We start from the raw sequence: 16221 nt of genomic DNA, 5'->3' as shown, positions 1-16221 counted from the left end.
TGTGGTACAAGCATATCACTACTTGCTTCCTGAAAAACAAACAAACAAACAAAAAACCCCACATAATAAAGCATACTTTTCCTCATATTTGTTGACTGACAAAAAAATATCATTAATGAAAATCCACAATGGTCCTGGGTAACTGACAAGTTTCTATTTTGTTTACAGCTGTTTCCTATATATTATTGTCCTGTGGTTCCATTGTACTAACACTGCTGCAACATAAGGGCTGTAAAGAGCCTGCCACTCCTCCACATTCTCTTGGCATAGGCTGAATTCAGGACACTGTGAATTCAGGCAAATGTGAAAGAAAAGTGTCCCACCCAGATTTTGCCAAGACAGTGCTAAGTAGTTTCAAGAAATGCACAAAAGTAGCATAAAACTACCTCTGAACATCTACCTCTGACCAAAGATTTCATGCATATTCTCTTAATCTGTGAAAATAATAGTAGGTATATGTATTTATATTTGTGTGAATCTTAAGAAGAGTAACAGAAATATGATGTGACAAAAAGACAGAAATCTGAAACTTTCAGGCCTTTCACTTTGCAACATAATAAAGACCTTATTCTTTCTCCTTTTGAACTGTGGTACCCGTATTTTTAAATAAAACATCCTTGAATTATGAATTGAAAAAGTAGTTTCAGATAGATGAAAATGACTGAGCTCAGCTTCTCTGGCCATTTTTTTGTTTGTTTGTTTGGAGACTCAAATATTTATTCTTGACCATCTCAAGAGGCATAGATGTGGGGACAAAATGTGTATGCATGCTTTGCATGTACATGTACGTGGGGGTCTGCATCCATCACCACAGAATTCTGTTTTTCTTCCATTTTTAATGCTTTATTGTATTTGAAAATTTCTGAGATATAATATTTGGCTCAAAGGACATACTGTCCTTCAAAATTCCTGTTTCCTACAGGAGAGAGAGAATTACCCTTTAGCTATATAACTTTAGTGCTTCTCTGTTTCAAGATTCCCCTTAGGCATCAGTTTCATTATTTAAGAATTCATTGAATAAAAAGCATGGTCTTCTGGGCACATAATAGCTTTTCTTGATTTATGACTAATGACTGTGAGGAAGTCCTGACAACACTGCGGTGAAATTTACGGGTTGTGCTTTGAATGCCATCTAGTGGTGTAGCCATTTATACAGCTCCAGCAGCTCCAGGGGGAGGTCAGCATTTCTCATCCAGCCCAAAGGTTAAGAACATAAGCAAATGCAGTGTGATGAATTGCTAGTATTAATGGAAGATATTCATTCATGAAACTAACTAGACCTGGGAAAACTAGGAATTAAGCTTGTCCTGACTGTTCCTTGTGTGTTTCTTAAACGTATTCAAGATACTCTGCAGGAATATCACAGAATCACAGAATTGTAGGGGTTGGAAGGGACCTCAAAAGATCATCGGGTCCAACCCCCCTGTCAAAGCAGGTTCCTCAGAGCAGGCTGCCCAGGTAGGCGTCCAGATGGGCCTTGAATATCTCCAGAGGAGACTCCACAACCTCCCTAGGCAGCCTGTTCCAGAGCTCCGTCACCTTCACCATTAAGAAATTCTTTCGCATGTCGGTGCGGAACTTCCTGTGCTCTATCTTGTGGCCATTGCCCCTTGTCCTATCCCCACAAACCACTGAGAAGAGGTTGGCTACATCCTCCATTCTGCCACACCTCAGGTATTTATAGACATTAATGAGATCCCCTCTCAGTCTTCTTTTCTCCAGTTTGAACAGACTCAGGTCTCTCAGCCTTTCTTCATAGGGAAGATGCTCCAGGCCCCGTATCATCTTTGTGGCCTCTGCTGGACTCTTTCCAAGAGATCCCTGTCTTTTTCATACCAGGGAGCCCAGAACTGGACACAGTACTCCATGTGAGGCCTGACCAGGGCAGAGTAGAGGGGGAGGATCACCTCCCTTGACCTGCTGGCCACACTCCTTTTAATGCACACCAGGATCCCGTCTGCCTTCTTGGCCACCAGGGCACACTGCTTGCTCATGGTCAACCTGTCGTCCACCAGGACCCCCAGGTCCTTCTCCTCAGAGCTCCTCTCCAGCAGGTCATCCCCCAGCCTATACTGATACTTCTAGTTGTTCCTTCCCAGGTGCAGGACTCTACACTTGCTCTTATTAAACTGCATCTGGTTTCTTCCTGCCCATCTCTCCAGCCGGTCCAGGTCTCGCTGAATGGCAGCACAGCCTTCTGACGTGTCAGCCACTCCTCCCAGTTTTGTGTTGTCAGCGTACTTGCTGAGGGCAGACACTATTCCCTCATCAAGGTCGTCGATGAAGATGTTGAACAAGACCGGACCCAGCACCAACCCCTGGGGAACACTGCTAGTCACAGGCCTCCAGCCAGACACTGCTCCGCCAATCACCACCCTCTGAGCTCGGCCAGTCAGCCAGTTCTCAACCCACCTCACTGTCCACTCATCTATCCCACACTTTCTCAACTTTGCTAGTAGGATGTCATGGGAGACAGTATCGAAAGCCTTGCTAAAGTCAAGGTAGATGACATCCACCGCTCTCCCATCTACCCAGCTGGTGATGCCATCATAGAAGGCAATGAGGTTGGTCGAGCACGACTTCCCGTTGGTGAGTCCATGCTGACTACTCCTCATAACATTCTTCTCTTCCAATTGCTTGGAGATGGCATCCAGAACAAGCTGTTCCAACACCTTTCCAGGGACAGAGGTGTGACTGACTGGCCTGTAGTTTCCCGGATCCTCCTCCTTGCCCTTCTTGAAGACCGGAGTAACATTGGCTATCTTCCAGTCTTCAGTCACCTCACCCATTCTCCAGGACCTTTCAAAGATGAGAGAGTGGTTCGGCAATCACCTCCACCAGCTCCCTTAGCACACGTGGATGCATCCCATTGGGACCCATGGATTTGTGTGTGTTGAGCCCGCTCAGACGCTCCCGAACCACTCCCTCATCAACCAGGGGGGAGCTCTCCATTTCCCAGACCCTTTGTCCTCCCTTCAGGGTTGAGGAGTCCCATGGGGGAGTCCCTGAAGCAAAGACTAAAGCAAAGAAAGCATTCAGTATCTCCACCTTCTTGGCATCTCCCATGGCCAGGACACCCCCCTCGTTCAGCAAGGGACCCATATTATCCCTAGTTTTCCATTTGCTGTTTACATACTTGAAAAAAACCCTTCTTATTATCCTTTATCTCTTTTGCAAGCCTCATCTCTAGGTGGGTTTTAGCCTTCCTTGTTGAAATATCAGTGGTTACTAGATTTATTACAATCATTTGTGGAAATTACACAGCCAATTTTCTCTTCTCCATTTACAGTGCACATATAGTATCCTTCTTTCTTACAAATCTGCCATATATTATAGCTCACAACAATTGGAGCAAATCACCAGATCTTCTGCCTTTATTTATAATGGGCAAATTTGTGTATGTGATTTGCATAGCTGTGAAAGATTGTTCTCCCCTTGATGTTTTGCACTGGCCATCCACTGTGGGGTAGCAGTACAAACCTGAATATGGCATCTTTGGGACTGCTGGTCCTTGCTGCCTTGATTCTTCTCTTGTATGAGTGAAAGTCAATCTGCAGAAAATGCCTGTAGCTCCAACCCCTTGTCAGCTGCTCCAGGCTACCATGGCTTGGCCCACCTGTAAGGTACTATTGCTTGATTGCTCATCAGTGGCTGCCAAACTCATGTGGCACTGGCTCTATGTCACACATACTGTTCTAGCTATAGAGCAGGACAGAGCCTTCAGAGATTTTAGGCCTCTCTCTTAGAGCACATCTCTGTGCCCATCTTCCTACCCTGACTCTGCCCTTAGCTCTGAGTTCCTTTTCCTGCTCTTGTTTCTTGCGCTCATAATCCCATCTATTATTACTGACTAGTCTGCTCCACCTTGCTTAGGTCTCAGGCTGGCTACCAAAAAGCACTGCCTTGGACCCTAGGCTCATTTGCTTCAGATTGTTCTGGCCTCAGCCTGCCCTGAGCATGTTTCTTTTCGATGTCTCTTGGCTTGTTCTCTGATGTAGTGATGTAAGCAGGCTTTTCTGCTGCAGAGGGTGCAGAGGGTTACAAACAGTGGCATCATTACACAGCTACCGTGACACAGGTCATCGCTTTCATAAGTACTTCTTACAGATTCTAATTCACCAAAATGTCACAAGGTTATTCCTTTATAAAAAGTGCTACCTTATTTCGAATAGACCATACAAATCCATACGTACAACATAAACACGTATTGACCACACAAACCAACTGGACAAATTAGATCTATTCTAAATATTCCAAGATTGCTCATCTCTGTTTATGGAGCCACTGGACACGGTCCGCAAATGGCCATGAAGGTGATGCAGAGGAGCACCTGTCCTGTGAGGAGAGAAAGAGAGGGCTGGGGCTGCCCAGCCTGGAGAAGAGGGCCTCAGGTGGGATTTTACCAATGTCTGTAGATACCTGGAGGGAGAATGCAAAGAGGACAGAGCGAGGCTGCTATCAGTGGTGCCCAGTGCCAGGAGAAGAGTCACTGGGCACCAGCTGGGCACAGGAGGCTCACTCTAAACACCTGGAGTGCTGCTTTGCTGTGTGGGTGACCGAGCTGATATCCAGAAGTACCCACCAACATCCATCACTCTGCAGCTCTGTGATTTTCTGGTATTTGCCCTAATTTTGAAATATTGTTCTTTTCCCAATTAATTATTTTTCTTTAGTATTAGAAACTGAAGACAGCAGACTTGTTTGTGGTAGCAGAACAGAAAAGCGAAGCAGTATGAAACACCAACACACTTTAGTGATTGAGCTTAGTTAGGATCACATACTAAAACAGAACAAATGACAGGGAAACTCAAACTAGAAAAAATCATATTTTCAGTGACACAATGTGGTGTTAACATGACAAGCAAAGGAAAAATCACTTTCCAAATCAGATTTTTATCTTGCTAATGTCCCTTCAGCTAGGAAGGTTGGGGGAAACACTGGCTTCTTGTCAGTAGCTTTTGGCAAGAAACTCAGCTGTGACAAATCATCTTGACTTCATCTTGATGTTTGGTTGTGATGACCAATATTAATCAACTTCAAAATAATGCCTCTTTGTCTATCACAAAACAAAAGTACCAGTAGCTGGAGCTGTCACTTGTCTGACTAGTTTTGCCTGTAAGGATTTTCAGGAAGCACTGAATAAAATTCATTGAGCAGGGTGTGCATGGAAAACATAATGAATTTGGTTTCATAATTTAATAGGTGACCCACTCTACCCATCTGTCTGGTAAGTCTAGGCATTAAATATCAGCTTGTGCATTTATTTGAAGACATATTCCAGATTTTATGGGAAAGTAGAGCAATACATAACTGCTTGTAATTTTGTTTTAAAGTACCATAAAGCATGGTGCACCCTCTTTATTTTTATTGAATAGAATGTAGTTGAATAGAAAGAATTGGGTACAAGATGTGGAGTATCACAAGGCTTCATCAGACATACTAAAAATGCTAGTAGAAAGCTATTTTCATTAAAACTGTTTCCAGAATTTCTAATACAGGTTACTGGCATTTAGATTCAGTATTCTTCTGTACCTCATACTTTGGGGTTCTCTTTGGTGTGCATGCAGGACAAACGGTTAAAAAGATTTATTTTTTTTTAATTTTTTATTTTAAAGTTATTATACTTTTCTTTGCCAATGTTTGTATGATAGGTTTTGATGACACTATGTATATAATAGCAGTGTTTGTATTCTTCCAATTTGTTGTTATTTTTATGCACACATATTTCGGTTTATCTAGAAACAAAAGCATAAGAAAACATATCAGCATTGTCATACCCAGAAATGTGACTTTGGCTTCCATCTTGGATGCAGTGCTTAACCACCATGGAGATAAAAATGCCCTGTTCTTCTACAGTGAGGACTAGCAGCATAATACAGTAGAACTGTGTGATTCACTGGATGAAGTGCACACTCCTGATGCTTCAGTATGAAGCAGTTATCTTTAAGTTTTTGAAATAGTGAAGTTCATTATTCCCTTAATGACTGTTTCAACGTTTGATATTGTTATGAGTAGATAGTGGAGGTTAAGTTAGTGTTATAATCCTTTAAGTTAGCATTATAATAGGAAATAACAGATATTTAAGGAAAAGGAGGCCTGGAGTGACCAACGGATGCTGTTTCCGGAGGCAGCAGTAACAGAAGGAAAAGATCCTGTGGGAAACTCAGTCTGTGAAGAAGACAGCTGTTTTTATGGGCTGTGGCTCACGGTCTGAGGCATGTAAATCAATCAGTCACTCTTCTAACCAGTCACACAAGTTACTGGAGAGGAACGAACAATAGGCACATTGCTGCTCTTATGGTCTTTCCTGTCAGCTGCTTAACAACACAGCGGAAAAAGAAGAGTCTTTTCCAAACAGCATATGAAGAACCAAACCTCGTGATTCTCTTCCTAGGATGCTGATGAATTAAGTAGCCCCAGGAGACTGTTGAGAAAGAATATATTTCATTTGTTAATTATGTTTGTTTGGAACTAATTTCTATGTGTCCAGCTCAGATAAAGCCATGTATGAGAAGGTGAGTTCAAGAAGTTGCTTCCAGGGTGGCACAGTTAGCACAACACACTTCCACTGAATCTGTTTTACTAGGATGGAGAAACATAAGAATAGAAAGTATCATTCTTAATTTACTGTTCTATTAATGATACTGTGTCATATAATATCATCTGTTAAGTGATTAACAGCTGTCTGAACTGCTGTGAGGTATGAGCACACACTGCCCTTCAAAAGACTGAGTAATGAAATATCAGGAGGTATAAAACAAGAGTTCATGCAAGATCAGCTGTGGGCATTAGAAATGACTTTAGATGTTGCTAACCAAAGATGTCATCCTGCAGATAAAGAACCATCTGTTTCTCTGGCCACGAGTTTAAACCCTGAACACATTATGCTTAGATCTGATGGGTGGCTATTGGCTTATATAAATCCAGCCTTCACGGGGACAGATTGTGGGTTAGGCTGGCCTTAGGGATCAGGTCTTCTGGTTAGCTGTCCTCCAGATGGTAATGTGTCCTGCCCTGAAGAGCAAAACTAAAATGACTGTTCTCTAAAGCAAGCTGTTCTGAGCAAGCTGATACTGTTCAGAGCCATCCTGGGAAAAACAAACAACAACAACAACAACAAACTTCCAGGGAGCAACTTTTCTAAGTGTTGTTCCTAATAAGCTGGGGAGCCTGACTAACCAGAACTCAAATTTTATCAATGCTAGTAATTTAATTATACCTGAATAACTTGTAAGAATTCTTCTACCAGGTATTTCTCTGTCTACCAAGAAGAATACAGGATAATCCCACAAATGCTGTGAAGATTGTGTGTGGGTGTTTGAATAATCTCAAAACCCAGCAACTCTTCTGTTGCTCAGATTTCCCCCTTGAACTGAAAGCTCAAGCTCCCATAGAAGGTAAAATGAAAGCTGCAACTGTTAATAAGTTTTCCTTGTGACTATGGCTGAATTACTACTCTTGTATTAGGCCTGTCTAAAGGGCATCAAGTCATACCTATGTTGAAAAAGCTCAGGAGGTGAGTGCCATGTGGTCTGAGAACCCTGGTATGTTCAAACACCCATGCAAAATAACCCAGTGCCTGATTTGGTGGCTGTCTTGTACACATCTATACAGATGTAAACAAAGTTCTGCCTGATGGCTTTCATTTACCTGTGTGGGAGTATAAAGCTGTGTAGTCTCCATCTTTGAGGGTTTTAAAACTGGACTGAATGAAGTCCTGAGGCAACCTTGTCTGGCCTCATAGCCTATCCTGCTTTGAGCAGAAGGTTGAACTTAACACTGCCTGAGAACACTTTCAAGTTGAGTTTACCCTGTGATACTGTGATCCTAGGGTTTCACTTTGACATCTACTGAAATATCATCAGTTCAGCCATGGATTGACCTTGACTGGCTACCAGAATCCCACCCAGCTGCTTTGTCACAACCCGCTCCTTGACAGGATGTAGGGAGAAGAAAAGACAAAAAGCTTCTGGGTCAGGATAAAGGCAGGGAGATTGTCCACCAGCAATTGTCATGGGCAAAAGAGACTCAACTTAGGGAAAAATGATTTAATTCATTGCCAGTTAAAAATAGAGTAGAATAATGAGAAACAGTGACAAAACTGACAACACCTTTTCCTCCCTTCTTCCCAGGCTCAACTTCACTCTTTCATTCCCCACACTTCCACCTCCTTCTCTGCCACACTGAGTGACACACTGAGTGATGGGAAATGGGGGTTGCAGCCAGTCCATACCACTTTGTCTGTGCCGTTCCTTCCTCCTCACAACTTTCCCATGCAGCAGCATGGATCTTTACCACGGACTACAGTTCTTCAACTCCCTCAGTGTAGGTTCTCTCTATGGAGTCCTTCAGGAACCAGGAGCTCCACCATGGGTCACCCGTGGTCCTCAGTTCCCACCAGACAACCCATTCCTGCAGGGGCACATCTCCATGGGCAGCAGTTCCTGACATTGTCCTGCTCCACCAGGGCTCCTCCACAGGCTGCAGCGTGGGTATCTGCTCCACGTGGGACCCATGGGCTGGGACCCATTGTTCCTCGCTCTTCTCTCCCACATGGAGCATTTCCCCCCTTTCTTAAACCCATTTCTCCAAGGCACCGCCATCTGAGCTGCAGGGCCCGGCTGTGCCCTGTGGTGAGGCCGCTGTAGCTGTCTGGAACCGGCTGTGTCCTACCACTTGCCAGTGCCAGGGCACCCACACCCAGTACAAGTCCTGCTCAATGGTTTCTAAAGGTTGGTTGTTCCACGGCCAGGAGGGTTATACAGGAAGGAACAGGAAGTAGGTGAGCTGCTTAAATTTGTTCCTGAAAAAAAAAAGGGTCCTGAGCCTGGAAGCTTCAGGCTGATAGCAAGTTCAGTTGTGTCATACTTTCTTCCAAACCTTAAAAGTATTAGATGAAACAATCACTTTCAAAGACCTAAGTAATCTGAAAAATTAAAATTTGTTTCAGTCATCTGTCTGCCTCTCCTTTCACCGTTTACAAAAAAAAATGAAGCTCTTGCAATGACTGGTATGCTAGTCAGTATTCCCTTCCTGGGTTTCTTAACACCTCCATAAAGAGAACAGAGTAAATAGAATACTCCTACTGAGTTTTTAACGATTTATTAATTGACTTTGGGTAGTACAGACAGAGGTAAACTGAAGTACTACATAATTATCCTTAGATTTTAATTGGTAAACTTAGTAACATGATAGTCTGTGCAAACACGTCTCTGTAAATATGCAAGGAATGATGTAGAACTTTGCTATAAGCATTGGCTGGGTTAGCAGACTTAGAGCTGTAAGTAAGCAACCATTCAAAATGGTATTTCAGGTATGTTCTTCTGGCAAAGAAGCAAGATGCCAGGAATCTAGCCCGTATCAGAATGACATAAACATGATGTAGAAATGCACACACAGAATCCATTATGATCTTGTGCTAGCAGCAGTGGACACGTTTTTGGTGAACTTGGTATTATGAATATGGAAAACTATTAGGTAGTAAAGAAGAAGCTTTTCTGTAAAAGTATTAGGGAAGGAATGGTTTAATCTCATAAATCTTCTCTTCACAGACACTGTACACAGGGCTCTCACAACTTTGGAGGACTTCTGTATCAATTCTTGACAATCTGTGCTATTCTGTAATGTGGTGGGTTTGAAAACATGCATATATTAGAAAAGCAGTATGTTTTCCATGTTATGTGAGCTGAGAAACATTCCTACTCCTGTGTCCTAGAAAATATACGAATGTCCGTAACATAATCAATTCATATATGATGTATATAATATGCTATACATGGAGGTGAACACTTGAACATTGAGATATTTAGGATCTTCCATCACCATGTAATATTTCTCATCTTAGTTGCGAAAACAAAGCCTTCCAAATGCAAAAATAACCTTTATGTGACCAACTAGGGTAGCTGTTTATCCCATGTGGTAAGGAAGAGTGACAGTGTGGCACAGCATTAGATGTGGTGCCTGGAAACACCAGCAGCCCACGTTTAGAAATTGGGAGAGGTTGGCAGCTCGGGACTGTGAGGAACACAACAGGGCTGTGGAAGCAGATAATGGAGAGGAACACCCATCGTGCTAGACCACACTCCAGTTGCCTTCAAGGCAAAGTGTTATATTTGAGAGCAAGGCCTGCACAAGCAGTATTTGCACTTCAATTCCGTCAGAGGTGTTTACATTTTTCATGACCTAGTCTGATCCTGTCTTTCTATCCCCATTTGGCAGGCCCAGCTCCTACAGAAACATCTCCTGCTTAGAGTCTTTTTATCAGACTTTCATGCTCTTTCTGTTTTTCAGTTTATATGCTTTTTTCCCTCCATTTTTCTTCCTTCTATTTCTTTCTTCTCTGATGCACCTCTAACTACTTCTTTTGTTTATCAAGGTTTCACCTCTCTCCCATTCAATTATTTTGCAGTTCTTTCCATCAAAACAATAAACTTTTGTTGTTGTTGTTGTTGTTGTTGTCCTCCCCTATCTCTTGCCCTTTTCCTCTCTCCTCTCCTATGCTGGAAAGAGAGTCTCTTTTCAGCCAGCTGAATGTTGGCATGTCCATGTAACTTGAAAGCAAAAGTTAGACTGTTAGCTGTACAAAATAATGGGGAGCAGTAGGTATTGCTCTGTTCTTAAATGTGAGACTTAAACTGTGACAATATGAAATGTTGCAGTACCAGGACATTAAAAATATTTTGGGTCTCTTTTTTTTTTTTTATATCATTCTGTCTTTTAAATAAGTCTAGGGCCTGAGAAAATGTTTTTGAAATGTTTTTGTTTTAATTTTGTAGGTTTACTAAGGGACTTCCTGCCCCATACAGTTCTCATTTACATTTTTTTCACGTTGTAAAGAAAGAAACAAAGGTTATCAAATGGTGCACACACAAACATGTCAGTCAGGTGAAACCACACTTAGAGATAAACTCCCAGAAAAGAGGTAAACTTTCCAGATCTTCCTGTTCAGCTTGACTTGATATTTCCAAATATATGCTTTATCAGCGTGAGTCCCTGGGCTCTGCAGCAAGAAATGATGCCATGTTTGAGGGAATGTGGTCAAAAGGAAATCAATTGGATGCTTTAATGACCCCATCTGGCTTTCAGCTCTGACTTTGAACTGGAGCAGTCCTTCTGCGGGCAATCCTCTTTACAGATTCTGTGACTGTTCAGAAGCTTAAGGGGATACTTCCCATCCTCGGACTAGAGAAAGAAAACTTGGAGGGAAGTCACAGCAGGCTACGTGGCATGTTCCAAACTGTATTTTCACTCACCAAGTGTCTGAGTCTATAAGATGTATGATGCACTCTTTATTTGCATGATCAGCTGCAGGAAGCTGCTGAAACCCTGTTCATGAAATCATCATAGTTAAGTGTAGACACTGAAAAATAAAGATGTCTTCTGATTACGTACAGCATCCCATTACAGTAGCTCACCATAGGCGATGTTCTCCATTCAATTACTACATCTTCTGCATTCAAGCAACAACTGAAGAGGAGTGTTTGTCCAGGAAAGGGAATCCTTAGTACAAACCACATTAGAAAATCTCTGGATTTCCAGATTTTTTAAACTTGAAATCTTGCTGACTACTACAGCTGATTTCATTATTTTAGTATAGATCTCACAGTGATAGAAATAGAGTTAGCTATATGAGAACTGCAGCTTTGACTTAGAAACTGTACTTAAGGTTGGCTCAGTTGTGAATGTGGCTGTAATATTTAGACATCAGAAGACAGAATAAAAATCTAATACTTGTAAAAATTGTTGACTTTTTAAAATTAAGGTTCACAGCAATTAGTTTAATCAACTTTATTACAGTAGTTTTATCTATCAGAGCTGACTACTGACAAGACAAGTAGTCTTGTCCACTACTAATGTTTTGTCTCCATAAATGCTTTCTTTTGGGGGTGAGAGACACTCCCTGTTAAAATTTTCATCCTAATTGACACCCGTGTCGCTTTAACTATCTCCTTACTGGTTGCTTCCTGAATAGCCTTGAGTTCTGGCTGAGGGAATCTCTCAACCTATGTTTGGCTTGCTTAAGTCATTACTTAGGTTTAGTGTATTCTCAGGTTTATTTCCAACACACGTAGAGGTCTAATGTAGTCATATATCCCTCTGGGAACGGAACAGAGAATCTCTTGTTCGCAGTCCCCCCCCCCCCCCCCCAGCTTGCATTCAGAATGCAGAGGAGAGGAGAAGAAGGGATGATAGTTGCAGACAAACATGATTTCCATTGTGCTTAAGCAACAACAGACTGACTGATTACCCATGTCCCTTGTAATCTGCCAGGCAGCATGGCCAGCCTGTCATTGGCATAAGAGATGCCTTAGTAAATGTAGTCAGAACAACTGCCTGTTAGAAGAATATCAGAGCACATCTAGTACCTTGGTACAGTCATAACTCTAGCCCCCTGAGACTGAAGCTTTTGGCACATCATTGCTCTCTGACTTAGAAACAAAGCTACTCTTCTGGAGCTCCTCTAATGTGGTAGGAAAGATTTCATAGTTTAGAGTCAGTAGTGTTTTCTGTGTTTCAGCATGGATCTGCTCAGTCCTGTTTTACTAAGAAGGGTGGGAGTTTATCCTTCAGATAGTATTGTTTGAAAAAGATGTGTTTTTCTCCATCTTTAGAGCATCCATAGATATCCATAGACTGTCCTTCTGCTGACTGGTGACACAAAGTACCAATCTAAACTGTCAGGGCGTCAGGGCATGAACTCGAGTCCTGGGGAGAATTTTTTTTTTTGTTATTATTTATTTTTATTTTTTATAAGTTAGATTATTACATCTCGCCTCTCAATTATCTTTACTATTAAAACATGTTCAAGTTTTGCCAAGGAAGCTAAGTAGAAGCAAAATAAAACAGGATCATCTGGTTCTTCTTTGCATAGAGGTAACTCATCAAAATCTTAACAGAGACTCTGTAAAACCACATCACACACAAAATTAGGTTGAATAAATAGTAGCTAATTCTTTTTTTTTTTTTTTTTTTTTTAAGATGTGAATTTTTCTTGCTTTGATAGACATATGAGAGATGTGCAATTTCTTATTTTAGCTCTACAGTTTACAATAAATACCGAAAAAATATATTTTGGTTGGAGAAATTACATTTAATATAATGTTCTCTCTATTCAAAATCAGAAAATGCAGTAATTTTAGGACTTACTTAATCATTAAGTATGTGTATGCAGTGCTGCACTCTCCTATGGGCTTTTCTAGATGAACGAGCAAGGAGAAGAACAATAATGGATTTTTACTCAATGGCTTGTCAGTTTAGAGCTCTTCAAGGTGTCTATTGCTACGGAAAAGCTAAGAAATTTAATCAGCCGTTCAAGAGTAGTTTTGGTCCTTTTAAGGTTTTTGTTGTTGTTGTTGCTTGTTTTTGGATTATTTCTGCTTTATAGATCTGAATATAGTTCTTAATTTAACATTTCTCATATTTAAGTGGTCTGGGCTGTTACATCTGAGTTTAAGAGCTCGCTAAGTGTATTGAGTAGAGTATAAGGTCAAGTCACTACTCACTCTGGGTTGCTCCTGCCCAGTGGATGTATACAGATGTGATGTGTAGTAGTAACATATAGTTTGGAGAAATTGTTAGAGTATACCATTCATGAGGGTGTTTTAAGTAAAATGCTTAAGTGAAGTGAGAAATGTGAATTCATACACTTGTAACACAATCAAACTTCAGGGTCTGAATGCTGTAAAATAGGTAAGTGGAAATGATTCTTTTTGCTTTGCCTGCTTCAGTCCTCCACTCCGCTGGAAGAGACAGAAATAAATATAGCTTCCAACAGCATGTCAAGCATCTGGAGAACCTCACTTGGGGGACTGCAAATGACTGAGGGCAGTTCTGAGGCAGTGATGTATGGGCAGGTGGGTACATGTGAAGCCAGAGCAGAGCAATGCTGCTGAAAGAGTTGCACCTTGTGTTTCCTGTGAAGAACATAGTCCCTGCTGGAACCTGTTGAACGGCTCTCCTGCTAGGGATTTCTTTAATGGAAGATGCATTCAGGGTTGTACATTTAGCCCAGAAAGTATGTGCTGCTGTTTTCTATTTTCACTTTACACTTGTTTTACTAGAGCACAGTGATTTTCTCTGCTGTGTGTGAGCAGGAAGCCAAACCCAGGAGACACATCTTTACACCAGGAAGAAAGTGAAGATGGTGCTCAATGTCTTGCTTTAGGTTTTCACAGGTCCCCAGGATGCCACGTGGATGAGATGTAGGAATTACTTTCCTATAGACTGGGGAATTACAGTGACAGGTCAGTGATAATAACAATGGCTAAAGAAATGTCAGCATGCCTCTTGCTAGACGTTCAACTACTGGCAGCGAAACTTTAAAGACAAGTGAGAAACCAGATATGCTAAAATTTCCTTGGGGCAATTAGTCTTAATGCTGACATGTTAGAATATGGATGTAGGTCACTTCATAAATAGAAGTCGTGGCTCTCAGTTTGTATGACCACATCACAACTACCTGATTACAGCTAAAACTAATCATTCTCACGAAGGTGTCCCGGATCATAGTGACTGCAGTGAATTGCGCTGTGTATCTCATTCAATCGGCGATGGACAAAAAATGCCTTTATGCCCTGGTCCTGTGTTTACATGCCTGAGTTAAACATGTCCGTAAGTGTTTGTGTGATGAGAGTTTATGTCAGCAAGTATTCCTTCGCAGTGCTTGACCTGTTTTTTTTTTTTTTTTTTGGAAAAAAAGAAGCTCAGTTTTCCAATGGATTTGGAAAGCAAATGACCATCTTATGATTCTCCCAAGTTGTGAGTTGGCCTGATACTTGAAATACTTAGGCAGGGCTGGTCTTAAGTAGCCTAGAGCTCCAACCTAAGCCTTGGCCCTACATTTTTGCCCCTCTAAAATTTTGCTTTCTTGAACCCCCCAAGGCTCATACTAGTTTCTAGTATATATTCCCTCCTCTCCTCTTCTGCTCTCCTACAGATTTTCTCACTTCCTCAGTCCAGGACTCCCTCCAAGGTTTTCACCTCAAACGTTAGGTTCAGGCACTGCAGATGGACCAGCTCCTAGCTGTACTCTCTGGCAGTAGTTGGTCAGGAGATGATTTTATGTGTTAATGTCTGTGTGCTCCAAAGACTGTCACCAGCTGAACACGAGTGCACATTTTGTGTATTCCCTGTGGGCCAATCAGCTAGTGTGCAGGAGCCTGAAAACAATCTTCAAAAACAGGAGGCATGAAATTGTTCGCTTGTACTGCTTTTAACCTTGATTTAAACTGCTCAGGTGTGGGATCGTGATTTAGCAATATAAACCACTTCTAAATTATAGTTAAAGGTTTTAAAACAGATTCAGGGTTCACTGAGCCCTCCCTCTCACTTGATTATTCAGTGATTTATACATATATAATGACTTTAACTGATGGAGGGGGTAATTTATGTCATGACGTGCATGATATATAGATCTAAATAGACTAGTGAGAGGGAAAAAGGAGCCATCTGTTCCCTAAAAAACTGTCCATTGTCAGGAGGATGCAAGAACTTTGCTTGAAAAATGTGCCTGGAAGAGAGCAGGAATAAATTTATCTAAATTTCTTGTGCTGTATGGATGACATTCTCGCCGGGCACGTATAGTCTAACAAACAAGATTAGGAGCTTGAATTTTTAAGCTTTTGCAATACTTCATATTCTGGAAGTTGCTCAGAAGGCTACATTTTTACAAACATGTATAATACTGTTTACACAAGCGTTTGCCTAACAAATTTGTCTTTTGGTCTGATTGTCACAGCGCTCGTGGAAAATACTGCTTTTTCAGCTACAGGATGGCTGAAGAGATCCCAGGACCTCTCTGTGCATGTTTACACACAACCTGCACTTAAAAAAAAAAAAGGAAATTAGAGAGATTATCACCTGGGAGCATCAGGGTTTTATTTAGGGCAGGTGTTTAAATGCAGAGGTATAATTCCCTGTGCGACTTTCCTACGTAACTAGTAGGGTTTGTCAAGGGAGGAATCGCCTCGTACCCTTCTCTTATGCAAAGAGTGCAAGCCGGGTATCATCAGAAAAACATACATATTCCCGAATTTACACATGCAAAATTTGTGTGATCCTCAGTGGGACGGCTGACGCATGCAAAGCTAAGCAAATGCACAGGCACCCGTGAGATCAGGGCTTAGCTTTCTGCCTGAGGGGGAGAAATTATAGAATATAGATGTCTGTATCAATTCAAACTCACAGGTGGACCACCCTCACCCCCCGCCAAGTAGGGGGGGG

Source organism: Oxyura jamaicensis, chromosome Z (assembly GCF_011077185.1).
Source record: "Oxyura jamaicensis isolate SHBP4307 breed ruddy duck chromosome Z, BPBGC_Ojam_1.0, whole genome shotgun sequence".
Taxonomy (NCBI): domain Eukaryota; kingdom Metazoa; phylum Chordata; class Aves; order Anseriformes; family Anatidae; genus Oxyura; species Oxyura jamaicensis.
This window is presented reverse-complemented; position numbering follows the sequence as displayed.